The sequence below is a fragment of the Oryzias latipes genome, chromosome 4, assembly GCF_002234675.1.
Source record: "Oryzias latipes chromosome 4, ASM223467v1".
NCBI classification, from domain to species: domain Eukaryota; kingdom Metazoa; phylum Chordata; class Actinopteri; order Beloniformes; family Adrianichthyidae; genus Oryzias; species Oryzias latipes.
The window spans coordinates 5,077,161-5,098,132 of record NC_019862.2 but is presented as its reverse complement, the minus strand read 5'-3'; positions in this window follow the sequence as shown (position 1 = coordinate 5,098,132).

The window sequence follows — 20,972 nt, the reverse complement described above, 5'->3', positions numbered from 1 at the left end:
TCATTAATGTTGATTGTTTGTTGTGTAAATAGAAAAACAGCAATAATGAATGTAGATTTGGTCAAAAGGGGGTTGAGACACTGAAATGATCTGGTATGCTGATGTACTGCACATAAACGCTGTATATATATGTATATATATATATATATATATATATATATATATATATATATATATATATATATATATATATATATATATATATATATATATATATATATATCTGGTCCATATATGAATTTCTTGTTTTTCTTTTTGGTATTTTATGTTTTTAATAGGTTTACAGTACATTTCAATAAGAGTTTTCTCTGGAAATATGTATTTTGTCCTTAAACCATCCTCTTGTTAAATGATTGTTCAAACATTTTTCCTTTTTTAAAGTAATTATACAATTTTTAACATTTTAAAACTAACTGGTTTTGTAGAGTTTGTGTGTAATTTTGTGAAATAAATGTGAATGGCATTCAAGAGGTTAATATACATCCTGTTTTTTATCATTCTTATGCAAACTTGTCTTTAGTGAGCTTCTAAAATGTTTAACACTCTGTAAATCTAGTTTTATATCATACAAAACTGCTTTCATGTTAAATACTAGATTGTTTGCGTATTTAGAAAATTTGTAGATTACGACGATTATTTAAGTTTCTTCTTTCTTACTAAATCCACCGTTATTTTAAACAATATGACAAATGTGTTACAATTCTGTTGGATCATTTTCTCGTTTCTTCGCTGTTTTCATAATTTTGAGTCTGTGCTCCAACAGAAGAATGCTTAAATGGAAGGATTTAGAAAGCAGAGTGACAAACAAGCTGCAGTGTGAATGTAACAGCTGTAAATTAGCCTGTCAATCATTTCTTGTTACCATGGTTTTATGAAACTACAAAAGTGAAAAAAAGGGGTTAATTTATTTATGTAACTATGTAACAGGTTAAATGCTCACGGCTGACTTTGCAGACCGGTCCGATCTCTGACAGTTAGCTATAAAACAAAGTGAAAGAGTCCCAGACAGGCGTTTCACGGAACATTTCCATCATTTTTCGGGGTTAAAATTCATGTAAGTTATGAAAAACGAGCACGACATTGTATGTACATGATGGACTGTCAGACTCTGAGAGCGGCCCATAATGCAACCGTCACCGGTCCAAAGTGCAGGCTGTGTGCAGCATTTACAAGTGAAAGGAGGCAGAGAGTAGACATGTAGATCCTCATTATATTATTCCCCTAAGGGCCGAGGCCTGAGCTTTAGCTGGAAGCAGAGAAGACAAGTGTTTTGCTGCAGCTGTACAAAGACAGGAATGAGTAACTGTTTGGTCTCAATACGGATCTCCAATGACTCTTCAATAAGCAAACAGAGACCAACACAGTGGGGAGAGATTTGTGTCGCTTTGTGCTATTCTGCTTGGTTTGTCTGCTGATCACCAAGGGGCGAAACAAGCAAATGTGGCACAAGGGGGTCACATCGGATTCTCTATTGGAGACGAGATGGTGAGAGGATGGCAACAGTGTGAGGCGGCGCTGCGGCACTCTGCCGTGTCCAAAAGTATCTGCATCAGCGGTGCTGATTGTGAGGCACCCGCTGGCGCTGTTTAGATAGTTTGACTACATCAAGCTCCCTTCCAGACGGCTCTTACTGGTGCAATTAGAAGAGGGGGAAGATGAAAGGTGTTCGGTGTATTTTTAAAAATGTTGACTTTCCGTGTAATGATAGCTCGTGCAATTAAGCGCTGGCTCCGGGCTCTGCATGTCCTTGTAAAAAAAATCTCAATTATTTTTGTGTGTGTGTGAGTGGGATTGTGTGTCTGCTTACGCTACAGATGGATTTTCAACGTGAGTCGGATGTTTCTCTGTGTGCTTTCAGGATGTACTCTGGCATGTGTGACGTTCACATGGAGCAGGTTAAAATTCCAGAGTTCCAGATACATGTGTAGCATGAAGGAAGGTGCTGGGTGTGTAAATGTGCTGCAAGCATGCTCCTAAAATGAACCGGAGTGACCGAAGCTGCTCAATCCTGGACTGAAACGCGTGCTAGTCTTTGTTTCCTCTTAGACAAATTGTGTTTGTAGGTTTGTGCACAGGGTTGGGGCGGAGCTAACCTATTGTCAAAAGGGCTTAATTTGCCATGAGAGTAATTGTGCTCTTCCATGACATTCACTTCTGCTAAATGTAATCACTTCACATGATGTCAGTGACATCTTGTGAAGTATTTGGTGGAAGAAAAGGCACGATGTAGGGCAGGCATCTTATAGTGTGTGATCCCGGCTGTCTGTGTGTTATCTTCTCTTTCATTAGAGATGAGCAGCCTCGGGTTCTGTGAGTGGTGTGTTTTGTGCAGGGGGGGGGCATGGGCAATGAGCATGGGGGGAGGGGGGCTTCACTGCAAATGGTAAATAGGATTATAAAGGGCTGTTCAGCTCTGCCTGGAAGACAAAAGTGACCGAGGATTAGCTTCATATTTGTTGCGCAATGCAGCGCAGCCTGAACATTGAATGCATGTTCGTAAAGTGGTTCATCACCCAATGATGTCTGCAAAAAAAATCCCTGCAATTTCCCAAACATTCTGGGTGTTGGAGGGAAAACCAGAGTGTGTTATTGGCGGCTGCCCGCCTGTTGTGCCTTTTGCACCTCCAGGCGCACAACTGGAAAATTTAGCAAGACCTTTCGACACTTAAATGCTAAACTGCGCCTGATTTGGGATGATAATAGGCGCCCTAATAGAAGCTGATCCTTTGCAATAGCTTGGAGTCCTGCAGTACGCAGAGATAATGCAATGTGAGTCGACTGCTCGGGAAAAAAAAACTGAGAAGGGCACAGATCGGGAAAAATAACAGAACACGTAACCCTCCTTACTGGCTGACAGGGAGATGCGTCTCAGGGTGTTCTGCTCTGTATCGAGGTCGGTCAGAGGTAGTGGCAGAATGCAGCGAGTGTAGGAGAAGGCCAAGAGACAGTAAGTGGAATTGGCAGAGTGAGGATCCAGGCGAGGAGGGGCCTGATGGTGTAAAAACCAAGCTGACCCCTCAGCCCTCCAAGATTTACAAGGGGATGGAGGCGATGGACAGGACAGGCCTGCAGTCAGAGACCTGCTCAAGGTTGACAAGAGCTGGGCTGAACCCTCAGTGGGCACGACTGTAAACAAGCTGCTGGAGGAAACCTGAGGGGCTCGGATCCGAAGCGCTGCCATGGTAATACCTCCCTTTTTGCCATGCTGGATTGGCCTCTCGAACATGAGGACTGCCTCAAAGGAGAAAGGTCCAGCGGACTATTGTTTGCTTGAACCACAGACATTAGATGGTATTTGCTCTTCAGTTGGCCTTCCCCGCTAGCAATCTTAAAGGTCTGCAACCCCCCCATCCCTCCAAAAAGTGTTTCTGACACATCTGCAGCAGCGTTGAGCACTTCAGGAAGTTTTTCATCAAAATCGAGGCTGAACTTCCAGCGTCATCTCGCCACAGAGTTGTGTTTCTCGATAATCTCCTCAAAAAACAACAAAAAAAACCCACTACATTCTATTAAAATTAAAAATTTCCCTGTTGCATCTGAAACTTCATATCTAACTTTCTAAAGAGTTTCTCTGAATTATAAGATGAAAACTTGTTCTGGAATCCCTGAAGAATCATCTGCATAGGTCATACCAGGTCTTCAAATGGAAAACATGTTACCCTCTCTCCCCAAAAGAAACTCAGCCTGAATCTTTGGTCCGTTTTGGTCATGGCATGGTGGGGGGGGGGGGGGGGGGGGGGGTGGGGGGGCAAGAGTGAGATTTAATGACCTGCTCAACTGAAAATTGTGTTGTTTGCGTTTTTAACATGTTCTTGTAGCATTTTCCTTATGATGGAGGACATGTATAATATCAATTAAATTGTGTTTCTGAGTATCTCTTTATTCAAATTGTTGTGAATCAGAAACAGACTAAAAAAATGCCATTGGAAAAAGCAGGAAGCAGTGACGTATAGGTGCTGCTGTTGATGACAAATAGATCCATGTTCGTCTTTGTTTTCCTGGTCTAAGCTGGAATCTGGATCTAAACTGATAGCTCCAATGTTGCTCACCATTTTTGTTGCACCGCTAATGTTAGGTTGGGATGTGAGGGGCTGTAAGCTAGTGAGAGAGAGTGTAAACAAAGGGATGATGGGAAATGCGGGCAGGCTTACTCCGGACCAAAAGTCCCGCCCACAACTCAAAGGCAAGTTTCTGATGAACTCCTGCTGCTCTGCAGAGACTATGTCCTGGAAAATGACATTTTTTTTTCCTGTCAGCTATCAGACTCTATAACAGTTCATAAACACTAGATAGTAATCCTTGTTGTTATAGTTTTTTAATTAGTATTATTTATTATCTAGTTACTGTTTTTAATAACGCTATGGTAACAAGAGGATTTCACCTTTGCGGTATCAACAACGTTTTTTTGTTTTCTATTCTATTCTATTCTATTCTATTCTATTCTATTCTATTCTATTCTATTCTATTCTATTCTATTCTATTCTATTCTATGCTCACAGTTTGTCTGAAAGCTCTTCTGAAGGGAACAAAGTTATTCTAAATGGAATCGATTGTTTTTGTTTTCACAAATCACACAGTTGTTTGTTTTACATTTTAGATTTTTTTGTTCTGTTTCCACCAGCTACCTTCATGTCTTCGTTCACTGCATTTATAAACCTCTTCTTTGGTCTACTAAACCTCTGGCCTGGCAGCTCTAGACACAGCATCCTTCAATAAATAGATTCACCGTCTCTCCTCTGGACATGTGTGGACATCTCAGTCTGGCCTCTCTGACTTTATCTCCAAACCCTCTAACATGTGCTGTCCTTCTGATAATAACATCTGGTAATACAATACTTATTTCTGTCTCAGAATCCATTCTTTCATGTGGTGTAAACATCTTTTACATTGGATCTGAATGAACCCTTTAATCTAATAATGAGTTTTGTTGACAAAACCTTAAGTGTTGATGCAAAAAATCTACATGACACAAATGGGCAGGGCTACGATTACCTTTCCAGGTTTGCTTTTGAACCATCAGAGCTTTGCTTGAACATTATTTCTTTGTTGACTTTTAAGAGACATTGAACCAGAGATGGTATTTTAACCACAAAGGTGTTTCTCTGAAAGTATCCACCAGCACCTGTGATGAAGATCGTCGTGGGAGCAGTTTGAGCTTTTGTGGGGGATAGGTGCGGCTGCTCTGACTGCAGCAGAATGTGTTAACCATAAACTTCTGCTCATCACTTCCTCATCAACACGCAGGGGTCCTATGGTGACCATGTCCCAGGCAGACAGATGGCTTGTCAGGAGATATAATTAGGAATGAAGGATCTCTGGGGTGAGGGGTTCACGGAGGACGTGGAAAACGTCTGCATTGTCTGAAATCATTTGCATTTATGAAAGAATTCCTGTAAAAGTTACTGTTTGCTGATTGTGAATAGTAAAGCCTTTCTGGAGCCTATGACAACCTCGTGTGCACCCTTGATACATGCACGCTTTTGCAGAGAAGCCGCCAGCAGTGACTCACGCACTTGCATTATTATTATTTCTGATGCATTTAATATCCTCGGTTTAGGCTTTGAAGACGGTCTTTGGGGAATATTGAATCTAACCATTTTATTTTGCCCCGGAATCCTCTCTGAGAAAAAACTTTGTTAATTAGCCTCATACCTATCGGCAGAGTTTTCATTTTGCGACTTTTTCCTGATATTATTAAAGATGCTGCTGACTCTCCTCAGCCTGCCTCTTCCTCCTCCTCCTCTGTTGTCTGGTATCCGAATTTGCCACTGGCGACTCCCCCCTCCTTTTTTCAACATGCAAATTTGGGCCAAGCGTTTTTCCAACATCCGCCCATACCATTAAGAGTTGTTGCCCAGGGTCGGCCCTCCTTCACGCGAAGCCTTCCTCTGTTTCTGAATGTCTCCGTAAGGCCCTTTTAGCCCGGTCCACAGCAGCTGCCTTGTTCAGAGTTATCTCCACAGCCTTGTTCTGGAATACTTCAAAGTCTTCACAAATCCAGCTGTCAAAGCAAAGTCAGGCATGGGACCTTTTAAAATGTATTTTAGGAATCAATAAGTCTTCCTGAGCCTTCTTTCTCTCAGTCACCCCAAATTCCTTGTACATTTTGACATTGTTACATTTGGCCAAGATGAGTTTGTTTCTTACGTCAGAGAACACACAGATTTGTTAAAAAATGATCAGCTAAATCAGCAGTTCCCAACTCTTTCCTGCGGTGTGTGCTCAGTGAACTTTCTTTGTTGCAACATCCTTCATTCAGGTGAAGATGACTTTAAAAAGGCTCAAACCCAAGACAAGCCAATGAAAAAAAGAAAAATCAATTTATTGGTTTAACAAATTGAATCGAGAATAACGGGAAACAGACTTTTGTCCATCTTTAGTGTTTGTGCTTTTTGGTTGTATTGGGATGGCTGGGATTTGTCATTTACATTTTGGTAAACACCTGTAACAGACTGGCGACCTGTCCAGGGCGTCCCCTGCCTTCGCCCGCAAGTGGCCGGGATAGGCTCCAGCAGCCCCGTGACCCCAAAAGGGAACAAACGGATTAGAAGATGAATGAATTAATGAATTTTGGTAAAGGTTTTAAAATGAAAAATGTCTCTTTCAAATGTTTTAAAGTGGCCAGTTTAGTCATGACAAGGTGTTTGTATTGGCCTGCATTTGTCAGTCACAAGAAAGAAAAACCTAAAGAAAAACAACTGACAAACTTTATCTCTACAATGTGCATAAATATTTCTAGAGATAGCCTGGTTGGGAGTTACTGACCCAGATTACATTTTAACCTAAAATGTAAACGATGTAAACAAGTTTTACTTTTCATTTAAATGGAAAACTATTAATCATCGACAAATTGCACCGTTTCAGACCCAATAGAACTGTTCCAAAAGGGCCTCTTATCCACGTAAAAACAAAATACGGTTAACTCATTTTTTTGTGTTCTTGCTAACTTTGTAGTTTCTACTCTAACTTAGTTCAAATCTGTTTTTATCTGAGATTATGTTTATTATATACTTTATACACTTAAAATACATTTAGCTTTGTTTTGGTTAACTTTATTTGTCACAAAAATATTCAGGCCTGATTTTTGTTTCTTTGTGGGTTTCATTCAGATAATGTTGTTTTTGTTTACATTTTTATTTCTATTTTCTGTTTTCAAGTTATTTTTCAGTGTCCCACATTCCAACCTATGGGAGTGTAAATCCATGTACATCAATGAATGCCTCAACGCAAAACAATACTCAAGGTCACAAAAAGCAAAACAAATAATAATAATGAAAAGAAATTACATTTTAAAAATCAAATCAAAATTCCAGAAACCAGAACTTTATTAAAAAATCAACAACACACAATTTCATACAAAAACAAGATACAAAAAAGAAAGAAAACATTTTGGAAAACACCTGAAATCAAAATAAATTGTTAAATAAGAAAATAAGAAACCAGAGAAGGTATAGGTTGGACATCACTGAATGCACAATGATGTTTGTTCATGATGTCATTTGGCATGGAAATATCTTCTGAGAGCAGATATTTCTTTAAGCTTCCACTCCCGCTGCAAAAGTTTGGTGATCAATTAACTGTTATCTACAGTCATCTACAACATCCTTCTGCTTTCCCTCCTCTTTAAAACTCAAACATCTTCATTTAATCACTATGTCCCCCTTTATGGTTTCCTATTTTCTTTCATTTTTTAACATTTTAATTTTTATTTCTAGAAATTACTTTGGCTTTCCAAAATGCTTTATTTTTATGTTTTGGTTTCTGGTATTTAATGCAAAATAATGTTAATATGTTTTAGCGTTGAAAGGGTTGGTTGATGTGATTTGCACTTAGGGGCCAGCATATAAAGATGAAAGATAAACATCTGTATTTCCAAATAAGGGAGAAGGATCATTAAAAGATACTTAGAAAAAAACACATCTGTCCAACGAAGGGTAAGGAAAAGGAAAGATCCTAAGAAAACTAATTGTAGAATGAAGAAAACAACCAAATAAGAGCATATTTTAAAAGTTTTTACACAAAAAACTGAATGAACAATTGACAGAAAGAAAAACATTTTTACTGCATCATTTTCTTTTTTACCAGTGCTGACTGATAGTACGTGAAGTGGTGTTAAATACTCCACACTGAAGTAAAGCAGTGTGTTGTACAGTCATGTGGCTGTGGGGGACACTAAAGACAATTGTAGGAATCCACAGTCTGACTGCAGTGTGTGACGTAACCGTAAAATCAAGCAAATGACTTCACTGACACCATTTCATCATTTTTATGGATTGAATGCCCTTTTTTCTACTTTTGCACTCAGGAAGAAAAAAATGCCGTACACGAAAGTCGAAAGCAACATGTGATGAGTGAGGAAGGACTTCTGTTCTCATCTACAGACTGGTGCGGTGAATAAACACTTCAGAGAGGAACTTTATTTTGAAATACAGTAAACCAATCTGCAGAATCCATCTGCAAAGAAATTCTTGGAATTAAACCTCAACTTTGATGCAATTGAGACTATTAAAAGCTCAAATGTTTGTAAATCCTCCTCTAGAAAATCTTACAAAATAGTTGGCTGTGTTTCTATAATTGCACCTGGAGAGCTTTGATTTGCCTGCCACTTTAAGAATGTGAAGTATTAACCTGCAGCTATGTGATTCACACTAAAGGACTGATTTTCATCGCCAAAGGGGCCATGCAAGGCTCTCCCCGTCACACAAACGGATGTTATTCACTACAGTATGCAAAGTGTTCTCACCTGGGACTCTCAAAAGGAAGCAGACTTCAGCATTAAATCACTGAAAAGCCATTATGCAAAGAAGATCGGTATGCTTTTGTTTCCTGCATTCTCTAATATGTGATTTATACACACCGCTTGGAAAATAATATCACATTTCCAAGCTTGTTGTTTTGCACTTTGAAACGTCTTAGTCTCGTTGTGAGGAGCTGCATACACACCAGCTGTTGGAGGAGGCGTTATTTCTGTGTCCATCAGATAAAGAATGAGAAGTCTGACTCTGTTGCTCACCGCTCTGACTGACAAATGTGGACCTTTTAAAATCCGCCTCGCCTCAGTGACTCTGAGCCTCACTTCACAAAGTGCTGGTCAGATTTATCTGGAGGCGCTGGGTGCAGAGAGGTGCATTCTGTATCCTCGATCCAGTCATGAAGGGGGGGAGGCAGAGGAGAGAGATGCTTGAAGGAGTCGTCTCTTCTGATGCTGTAGAGACGAGCTTTAACAATGCAGTAAAGCATAATGACAGCGCTATGATCACAGGCTGTAAAACTATGCAGATGGTGGCAGATGATGAGTGCCATCTCAGAGGAATACAAATGACTGCAGTCTAATAAAGTGAACTGTGGATCCCAACAGGACAAAGCCACAGTAATGGCTGCCTGCGGGATAATACGCAGCCTGAAGCTGCCGGGGCTTTTATGGCAGCAAACTCTACATTTGTGCAAAGTTAGAGAAGTTATTTGCAGAGAGCTACAAAACTGACAGCATGCTCTCATTGCCCATTAAATCCCTCATATGAAGGGGGAGTGTGTACCTTTTGTTATGACTCATACCTGTGACTACAGCACAATTTTTACTGAGGCACTTGTGTCCTTCAGGTGCACAGCAGCAGCCCAGCTGCTCACCTTCTGCTCACAGATCGCAGCGTTTAAACGCTGGGCCCACCAGGACGGTGGACATTTTGAGGAGACTAGTTTCCTCCTGGACATGACCCAGACACAAAGTTTTATCCCAGACCTCTGCTCCATTATACTCTGCATCTTTTTGAAACCTTTAAAGACGGGGATTCCTCGAGCAGAAATAATATCACAAAGAATACGTTCAAGTTGTAAATAAAAAAGGAGATGAATTAAAAAAATTTGACACAAAACCTATTTCTGCAGGTTTATTTGACACTAAACTGATCTGGAGTCTTGTTAACCATGACTATATCAGTGCAGACTGTTGCAGGAGCCAAGTGCTTCAATGTTATGAGCCATATTTTGATGTTTTTTCTATCATTTGGTCAGGTTGACCGCATCCACAGCTGACATGATCTCCCACTGACCAAAGAGCAGATTTTATACTTTTTTTCTTCTTCCCAGTGTTAATGACAAATAAAATATTGACGGTGTCTATTTTCAATGAAAACATTTAATATTAAGGTTTGAACTTAATTCATTCCACATAAAAACATTATCCTTTAACTTGCAAATAGAAGAAATGGAAGTATAAGAAGAAAAATCACTAGACAAAAGTAAAATGATCTGCAGCAAGTCATTTTTACCTCACACAAAACCTTCCATCAAAATCTAGAAACAAGGAGTTTCACACAAGAATGCAAAAAATACAAAAATAAAGTTAGCTGTTTTCTTTTGTTTATGTTAAGCAAATGGTTAGTATTTTTTGAGTTTTTATAAACTTAATTGTTGTTCATTTAGTGTAAATAATAGTGTAATAAATGCACATGGCTCATTTTAAAACAAATTGTTATTAAAACGACAATTTTAGTACACGTCCATCCTGCTAAATAAGGTCAAAAATAGCATTTATTGTTAAAACATAAATCCACATTTTTTCCCCAAAATAATGACTATAAATGTCAGTCTTTTCAACATTTATTGATAGCATCTTAAGCAATTTGAGTTATTTTGAGTCTTAAATTAAGATTTTCTATTGTCAAGAGTATAGAGCAAAATTATTTTTTACTCATTTTAATAATAGTTTCCCTATTTCTATATGCTAGCTCTTCATGAGACAGAAAAATCTCCACTGTGCTGATTTTTAGAAAAGCTTGAGAAGATGTAGAGCAAAGAGAAGTTAAAACATCTGTAAAATGTCTTGAATGTCTGAAAAAGGTTTTAAATATTTGCAAGTATAGTTTGCAGAGTAGAAATGTGGGGGCAGTCTTTCAAAACGGTTAAAGAAATCATTCTATTGTAAACAAAAGAAGTTAATGTGAAGGAAATTAGTTGATAAGGAATACTGTTTGAACTTTGAATCCACCAAAAGAGGTCATTATACGACAGCCCCTAATGCACTTTTTCTCTTTGTCTTGAAATTGTCACCTCCTTCTTGTGTTCTTAATAAAAGCAGCACAAGGAGAGGCAGAACCTTTGAGAAGAGCAAGCGTGGTGGTTGTCTTCTGTCACACTGGTTTCTTCTCCCTTGTGCATGAGAAACTTGATTCTTGTTGTGGTCTGTTGTTTATAATTGTGTTTTTCTTTAATGTCTAGATGCATTTTTCCGACAGTTAACTTGACATCAAGTGTAGACATTTTCGATCCATTTTAAAATTGAGTTTATGAATAAGGCTAGAGCACATTTACTTCCAAATCGTGTTGAAAGCTGAATTTTTCTGAGCACTTTCTGACTAAAGTTAGAAATATGTAATATAGGGAAGTTATGAAACTGCATCTCCCCCTTCCTCCGTGCACATCCATGCACACGCAAACAGCGTTAAAGTGTGCGATGCAGCTTCAGTCTCGCCTTTAACCTCTGAATCTTGACTGAACTGTGCATAATTGGTTGGTCATCTTTGTGGTAATTAGTGTCGCATTAATGTGAGAAGCCCTGGGCCAATGCAGTGCCAGAGTTGCTGGAGGGGAAGGGGGAGGGGGAGGGGGGTTTACCATGGCTTTGTAAAGCAGCCACCATTAAGACTGGCTCACAGGCAGCCTGCTGGGGGGTGAGAGAGCTCCAGACCAGTCAGGGCCTGACTATGGGTGAAAGCTCGGAGCTCCCTCTGATCCATATCTTGGGTGTCCTTGCAGAGGGCTGTAGCGCATGTGCAGAGAGGACTGCTGGTGTTGAAGCGATCTCCAAACCCGTGACAACCATGTGACCTGTGCCACTTCTCAGCAGGCCGCCCTCACTGCCGGCAGCGCCGCGTCCAACGGTGACTGATGTTGGCAGGAGACGAGCTGCCAAGTGGCCCGGCGTGCGTGTCCAGTCATGGATGTTGATTTCAATTAACTCATGCACATGCTCGATTTTTGACCTCTCTCATCCACAGGCCCCGTCTTTGGTCACATGCTTTTCCTCTCTGCGTGTCCCCTCACTGCCTCTTGGCAAAAAGGGTCAAGCAGTTTGGAGTTTGTTCGACTCCTGGTGATAGTAGGTCTTTGGTTATGTTGGCCAAGATATTTCAGCTGAAGCATGCCAAGCCTCGTTGGTCATCAGGAGGTGGGGAAAGGGGCAAGGGAGTTAAGCTAATGGCATAAGAGCTGCACTGATAATCAGTCTGAACAGTGGTTGGTCCTGATGGCTGCTTGGATGATTGATGCTGGCCTGTGCTTCTGCCTGTGGACCCCACAGAGCACATAGTGTCACTGTGCTCAATTTCCAAAAGGCTGGATCAGTGGCAAGTTCTGTAATCTTCAGTGGAAGCCAGCTGGGGATCACAGCGACATGATTGCTTACACAACCTAGCATGGTTTGAAGATTTTTCTGCAGAAAAAAATTCCCCCTTGTTTTTTTAGAGTGGTTTATTGCCATCATTTCTCGTTTCACTCGGCACAAAAAAAATCTTTAGTTACTGTTTTGCAGCTTTTCATTGTGCATCAGCCATGAATTCCCTTTCTGCAGAGACTATTGTCTGGGGCCCGATGGGAGGGGGCTATTTCTTTAAATATCCTCTGTGTCACCATGCTGCAGTCTAGGTCGGCTCTAGGGCCTTCCGACCAGAGTGATGCTCCTCTTTCCCTTCCCATTCCAAGTGCCTGAGCTCACAGTCGGAGATAAGTGCTTCTCCAGAGATAGCCTCTCTCTCCTAAATTGCCTTCCACATATGTGTGAAAATGTCCACAACGCTCATGTTTAACATGTGACCATTAATCACAGAAAGACAGTCAATTAAAGCCATCAGAGCCATGGGAGCCCAGGCCAGAGGCACACACACACACACATCAGAGGAACTATTCCATGAACACCACTGTTCAAGATTAGCAAGGCCTTGTTTAAAAGCACAGTGACCAAAGTATAGGTTGGAATGGATGGTTTTGCTTAAAGACCCACACCAATCATCTTTTGATCTGTTCTAAAAGCGTTCCCAGTGGTCTTTTAATCGTTATTGTGTCTTTTCCAGGACAGTTTCTGCAGTGCAGCAGCAGTTCATCAGAATTCACCTCGGATTTGTGGGCGCAACGTTTTCGCGCAGAGCTTAGCTTACAGCCCCTCACATCCCCAATCCAACAAAAATGGTTAGCAAGCCGTACAGTTTAGATCCAGATTCCAGCTCAGACATACATGGATCTATTTGTCTACAAGTGTAGACAGAACGGAGAGGAGCAGGGAGCCTGTGGGTTACCTATCGTACAAAATAGTGTTTTTGGTGTTTTTAACAATGTCTTGTGGCATTTTTCCAATGGAAAGGGGGGACGGGATTGCTTCATGCCAACATTTCCACCCCCAACTCAGAGGTGAATTTCTAATGAAGTCCTGCTGCTCTGCAGAAACTTCGTCCTAGAAAATGACACAAGTTTTTGGATTTTTCCTAAAAATGGCACAATCATAATTAAAAGACCACATGGTGTGCTTTGAAAATAGATCAGAAGATGGTCTGAAGATATTTTTAGGTGCTTTTTTCTGTGACATTTTCTGCATAGAGCAAATATGGGCTACTGTATGTTTGTATGTACTGTAAAGACCAAACAGCCTAAAGCTGAGGGCTGGTCCACAGTTGAGCTTCCTGCGTTTTCATGTTAATATATAAAAAAAAGCAATAGTAAAGGTTATTAAACTATAATCCATTCATCTAAATATAAAAAGTATTTGCCACTTTCGATTTATATGATCTACTTCTAGAGGTGTTATAAAGAAAAGCAACTTAGGATTCACATGACACATTATGCTTCTGAGACATTAATGTCATTTGGCAAAAAGATTTTTCTAAATACAAAAACATGAATACAATGCAGTTTGAAAGTAAATTGCACAAAGCAGGTGTTATTTTAGCAACAAAAGACTGATGCTGCATTTGCATTAGTGCTAACTCAGCTCAGCTCGGTCTTGCTCTACTCAACTGTAAAACTGTGTTCAATCCCACTCTGTGCAACGTGCGTTCAATCAGCCACTTCCAATTCAAAGTCAATGTTAACGCGTATATACTGTATGAAGAGACTTTAGGCTTCTGCATTCAAAAATCTCATGTTTATGTGTTGGTACAAATCTTTTCAAAACAGTTTTCGGCCTCTACCTACAAACCATGCAGCCATTGAACGTGCGTGCAAGTTAAACCAGGTTGAATTTGGTACTTGGATTTGTTTGGTAGTGACGTATGGATGGCGACTCTTTTAATTCACATAATTGTCAACAATTTGAAAAGTAATCATGGAGGAGAAATTAACAATTGTGGTTTGTGCCCAGCTGGAATTCTATGACACCAAATCTTTCATGTATCGGAATAGAGTTGTGAAAGAAAAAGTCTGGAGTAAGATTCTGTAACAACTCGTGATCAAAGGAACCCAAACGCAGGAAAGAAGGACTAGAAACTCAAAGTAGACTGTCACAGGTTTAGTCGAATTCTCAAGGAAGTCAAACATCCAGTAGTACAAAAAAAAACAGGACTCTGCGACACTGAAAACCACCAGCACAGAAACTTAAATACCTAACCACATAATCAGGAAACTCAAAACAGCTGAAAAAACAAGTGAACGCACAGAAGGTGGACTAGGTGGGTGCAGCTGCCAGCTGTAATCATGACATAACCCCCCTCACAACGGGGCTGATCAGGGTGGTCACGGTGGAAACGAGCAATCAAGTTCTGGTCGAAGATGTGGCGCTCCGGCACCCACTGACGATCAGCAGGGCCGTAACCCTCCCAGTCCACCAGATACTGGACACCTTTGCAGGCTTGAGCTTGCTGACGTGGAACACCGGGTGAACTCTGAGAGCACGGGGCAGACCAAGCCTGACTGCCACAGGGTTGATGATTCCAACTACGGGGCACGAGCCATCAGCTTCCTAGAGCCCCCTTTGAGTGGAATGTCTGCGGAAGAGAGCCATACTCTATCTCCCACCTTGTACTCAGGGGCGGCAGTCCTTCGGTGGTTGGCAACAGTGGTAAGCCTCTCTTGGTTTCTCAGCAACCGGTGTCGGAAGCCCTTCCAGAAATGACGACAACGCCGTACAAATGCAGCATTACCCGGACCCGAGGCTGCCTGCTCCTGGTGTGGGAAGAGAGGCGGTTGGTAGCCGTAAGCTGCTTGGAAAGGAGAAAAATCGGTGATATTGATGAGAGAGTTGTGTGAATTTTCTGCCCAGGGGAGATGAGATGACCAGGTGTTGGGGTTCTTTGAGCACATAGCTCGTAGGGTGGTCTCCAGATCTTGGTTGAACCCCTCTACTTGGCCGTTGGTCTGGGGGTGGAAACCGGAGCTTAGACTGACCTTAACTCCCAACATATTACAGAACTCCCTCCAGAATGAAGCTACAAACTGAGACCCACGATCAGAAACCCTGTTCTGCAGAAGACCATGAAGACGAAACGCATGTCTTGTAACTAGTACTTGTAACTAGTACTGCCATCGTCTTGGCTGATGGTAACCCCTGTAGTGGTATTGCACCCAGCTTCTGCTGGGTTGGTCATGGTTGCAGAGTAATGTAACGACTTGTGACCGAAGGAACCAAAACGCAGGAAGGCAGGACTCGAAACTCAAAGTAGAATGTCACAAGTTTACTCGAATTCTCAAGGATGTCAAACATCCAGTTGTACAAAACAAACAGGACACTGAAAACCACAAGCAAAGAAACTTAAATACCTAACCACATAATCAGGAAACTGAAAACAGCTGAGAAAACAGGTGAACGGACAGAAGGGGGAGGAGGAGGGTGCAGCTGCCAGCTGTAATCATGACAGATTCACCAGATTTGCATCGTTTTGACGTTTTCCACCAAGCCTCTTCCAACTTTAGGTGTCAGAAATGCGCCAGTAAACAGTTGAAAAACAAAAACAAAGAATCCCCTCCTTGCTTGTCCAGTGTGACACATGCTCGGTAGCATGAAGTGTTTTTATTAGCTGGCGTGACAGCCAAATCAGGGTGGATGTGGTTTACGGTAGCCCGAGTCCGAGTCAGAATCCACCCCGGCCCGAAATTCAGGTCGAGTCGGGGACTAAAATGACAATCATTATGTTCGGGTTGGGTCGGGCCGGGCTTCTCTCTCGCTGACCTTTTTAATAAATATTGTAATAGCTGCAAAGAAGCTCCTTAGGCGGGCGGTTGTCAAACTGCTCTTTATTAATCCTGTACGTCAGAACGGTTACCGCACGAACCGAAAGGCACAGCCAGCTTTTTCTTACTCGGGGGGAGAACGTTCACCGAACGCACACACACACACACACACACAGGTAGACCCCGCCCCCTCTATCCTACCAGTCACCAGCACACCGTTGATTGACACACACTGTGGTCCAGCAACTGGCAGAAAGAGGGGGGCGCCGGCCACCCGCAGCTCTGTCCAAACTCTGGGTCATTACAATATGTTTATAAAAATGTATACTAAAACAATGTGTGGATACTAAACTAAGGAATATTTGTAATAAATAAATAATTTGGTTAAAACAGAGAAGGCGCTGTGAGGTAATTGCTATAGAACTACTACTATACACGCTTTGCGCATGTGTCGTGAATGTAATCTTCCCTCCGCAAGTCCGCATCTATTTTGTTTAGGGATCCCCGATATGGAGCAGCAAGAGCAAGAAGTCAAGGATAAACTTTTTTTTTTTTTTTTTAACTTGTCCTGTCCAACAGCTGGGCTGGCAGAGGAGAACTGAGGGCCTCTTGTGTTGGACATATTTTACTTTGACAACAAGGGGGTAATTAATCTTCAGACAAACCAAAGGTATGTCTGAATAAACCCCTTTTGTAATTGAGGCCAAACTTTATTAATTTCAATCATGTTTGAAAATCTTTGGTGTTGGACCGGACGGAAAAGGAAAGAAGATAAGAAGAGAGAGGGATGTTAGAGAGAGGGGATAAGTCAAGGATAAACTTAAGACAGAGGAACTGAAAAGGCACAGTTGCAGTGTCTCTCTGCGTAATTAAGCGAGTGCGCATCAAGATCTCTCTTTCACTCCGTTTGTCTGGCCTCTTATTCTGTGTTCCAGCGTTATTTCATTGTGCAAATGCATTTAACACGATCATAAAAATATGTAGATAGTTTAAACTAAGAAATCTGGCGTTTTTTTCTGCCATAGATACTATTGGATAAATTGAAATTTCGGGTTTGCTTCGAGCTCGGGCCTGCAAATTAAGTTAATTGGTCGGGTTCGGGCTGGGTCGAGCTTTAATGCTCGTGGGCCTGGGTTGGGTCGGGCTGGACTTTTTAGGCCCGATCTTACCTCTAGTTTACGGACACAGACTGGACAACTGGTGGCCTGGCCTCTTTTCTTCTGTCCCTATCATCTTTTTTATATCAGCAAACACATAAATTACCTTAATTTAGTTTTAGTAATTATCTAATTCTGAACCACGTTTTATTTTGGAAAATTACCAGATTCTTTCAATCACATTAATGACTCATGACTGGATCATGTCTATCCAGCATCCACTATCTTCCTAATACAGCTGCTTCAGTTGATAACACGTAATACATGACTGCTAGTTAACAAACCCAAAGCCATAAAAGCAAAGAAAAACAAACATCTTTTTAAAGTTTGTTTTTACAGAATAAAAGAGCCATTGAGGAAACAGAAGAACAGAATTGGATTTTCAAAGTAAAACAAAAAAAGAAGAAGCTGGATTTAACAGACAAAACCAGCAGTTTTTCTTGAAGTATGAATTTATTGTAACAGGTTATTCTAACACACCACAAAGCACACAAAATGTGCAGCATCAGCTCTCTAGTGTTAAGAGGACGCTGCTGATAAAGTTGCAAATACAGCACCAGCTTTCACACTGGTTTTATCATTTTTGTTGTATTTATCCACCGCACCTTAAAGAGCCATCATGAAAATATTGTCTGAAATTAAACAGATCCAGAATGCAAAAAAGACCATACTGGAGATCAACAAAATGTTTTATTTTGTTTCATATTGAAGATGTTGGTCCTCAGGAGGAGGTCTTTGATGGTGTTCAAACAAAAGTAAGGCTTCTTTTTTCCATTTTTGGAAAAGCTAGGATGGGAATTTTAGTCAATCTTAGTCAAAAGGAAAAGCTGTCAAGCACGTCTATAGTTGTACTCATGGTCATCAACAGTGAGTTAAATGAGACATAAGCCTAACTGAAGTACTCAGAACTCGTTGGTAAATGTTAACATATGTTGGTAAATATAACTATTTGTGAGCATCCTTTGTTTGCGACTCTTTTATTTCTTTTGGATTGAAAAAAAATGTGTAAACTAACTTCAGAATTACAGTCTTCCAAAAATCCTGGTCAATATGTCTTCAATGGTTATCTGATTTATTTTGGGGAACCTCAGTGTGTAACAGGCAGTGGTGGGGCGGACTGTCAGACTGCCCTCCACCCATCTGTGGCACCCACAGTTGCAGGTCTGCAAAGCAGGACAGACTCTACCGATGTATCAGAGTAAGTTTTTTATTTTACATATTCAATTTTAGAAAATACTTAATACAACCACTAATAACTAAAGGGCCTATATCGTACAAAATCAACTTTTTTAACTTTTAAGATTGTTATATTGTTAATCCTCACAAAAAACAACCACAAAGCAGTATTTTGGTCCATTCACACATTTCTGAGTATCCCGCTAAAAATCTGCACCAGCCCCTCCCAACCCATGAAAATGACTGGGTTCTCATATTGTGACATCATAAAGTGAGAACAGCCCCTTCCAGGAAGAGTCTGCTCTGCCAGCCCTGCCCCCAGACTAACACACGCACCCACTTTCTCCGTGGAGTTAGTGGTGATCGGCAAAATACTTTCCTTTTCTATGAACAGCATGCACACCCATCTTTGCAAAAATTTGGATGTTGAACACAGACGCTGCCGAGGCCAACTCTAGATTGATGTCATTAAATGGGCAGAACCCACAAGAAGAGAAAGGCGGAGCCTCAGAGATCAATTCGTCTTACTTCAAGTTAGGAAATTAGCTAAAAAAATAAAAAATTGTTCTTTAGTGTGCCAAAGGTAAATTACTAATATATACTGTATATCATGCCCTCAAGAGCAACAATGCTGGCGGATTTCTAGCTCTGCTTGACCATCTTTCTGCTGATTGGCTGACTCAAGTGAGTCCATATTCTGACTGGCTGTCATGGTGCCTCTTCTCCTCCTCCTCCCCTCTCTGCTCTGCCTTCCTGATTGGACCCAGCTGTGGACACTCATCACATCACCCGTCAGCCTTCTTACGAAGATCCATCTCCAGCAATCATCGCCAGTTCTCTGCCCCTCAGTGGGGCAATACCTGGTCTCAAGTTTTGTCTTTTGTTCTTGCTGCTCGTGCTTTATGTTAACCTAGCTTCTCCGCCTCGTCTACGGGATAAAATACCACGAGTGTCAACCTGGGTCCTATCTCCTCACGAGCAGACTTATCCTCATCATAAATCCAAAGCCTCCCCCCACGCCACGACTCCTAGCTAGGCCACGACTCACCTCAAGTCCTGGAGCCTTTCCACGCCTCGACCACGGATCCACTTCACGTCACTGGCCACAGCCACTCCGTCGGAATCATCATGCCGTCAGAGAAACTACAACATTACTCACCCGCTGATCCGCGTCCAGAATAATAAATCCGTTAATTCTCCATCTAACTCTACTGTGCTCCTCCCGGGTCTCTTCAGCTTAAGCCGATCAACAAACTGACTGAACACACCTGGTTTAGGTAATCAGCATCAAGGAGTCCAGTGAGAGCTGGAAACCAGGCATGGTTGAAGGTTTTGAGGACCAGGGTTGGCCAGCCCTGATATATGTAACCCCTAGCCATCAGACTAAGTGCACCCACTGACCTGGAGCTTATATACACAATTACCCTTTCAAAATAAAGGCGGGGCCAGGTGTTCCCACTTAGTCTGATGGCTAGGTTACACTTCCCCCCCCTTATCCCATGAACATCCTCGTTCATGTGAAAACTGCTCTGGTAGATCAGTGCAACAGGATGACGCTTCAGGTTCTTCATCATCCTTGAGGGCGAAGAAGAAGGCGGAGCTTAATCCATGGAGCACGGTCTGGATACTTTGCAAAAGGGGTCTACCAGGTTTCTGATACTGAAGGCGGACTGGTTGTGTTCTGACACGCTGTCCCCTTCGCAACTGCGGCTCCTCCGGACTGTGCGACTCAGATGTCACAGGCGAGGTTGGCTCCTCCCTTAATTGTGTAGGATCCGCAGGCACTGGGACAGATTCGACTGATGAGGCTGGTCCCGCTTCAGCTTGCAATGGTCCAGGAGTTTTTTGTGTTGTGGCCGACACAGCTTCAGGACCTCTGCTGGCATCCGATGTCACAGATGCAGGATTAGATTCAACAGCACCCACCAGTTCCTGGTGGAGGATAGTATCCTCTCTAGCCTCTCCCCTTTCACTTTCATCAACCTGGGCTGATATCCTGGAGATGTAAATGTTTTTAGATCAGTGAATGGGTAGTTTCTCACGGCATACCTGACCATCTCCCACGGCGCGCTAATGTGCCGCGGCACACTGGTTGAAAAACGATAAAAAAATATTGATGTTAGACTAAGCACTTGGCTCACTAAATAGACAAAATCCAAACTCTGTCAGAGAGTTGACTCAACCAGAGAGCTCACTAAAAAGAACTGAGTGTGCAGGAAGTGTAGCGGGAGGATGAATGTCTTTTAAGCAGCAACCTGCTTTGAGTCGACCTGTAAAAGACTGCAACGAGCGGGGAAGGCAACACAAAAAAAAAACGGGGAGCCAACAAGACGTGTCAGAAAGGAGAGGTTTGCATCATCATAGCTCACTTATGTGTACCCACCAATAATGTATATATAAGAATATATATAAGAAATGGACTGAGTGACTCCTCCCCCCGTTCAGTCCGGATCTCTTATACAGTCAATGGCACCCACTCTGTCTGTT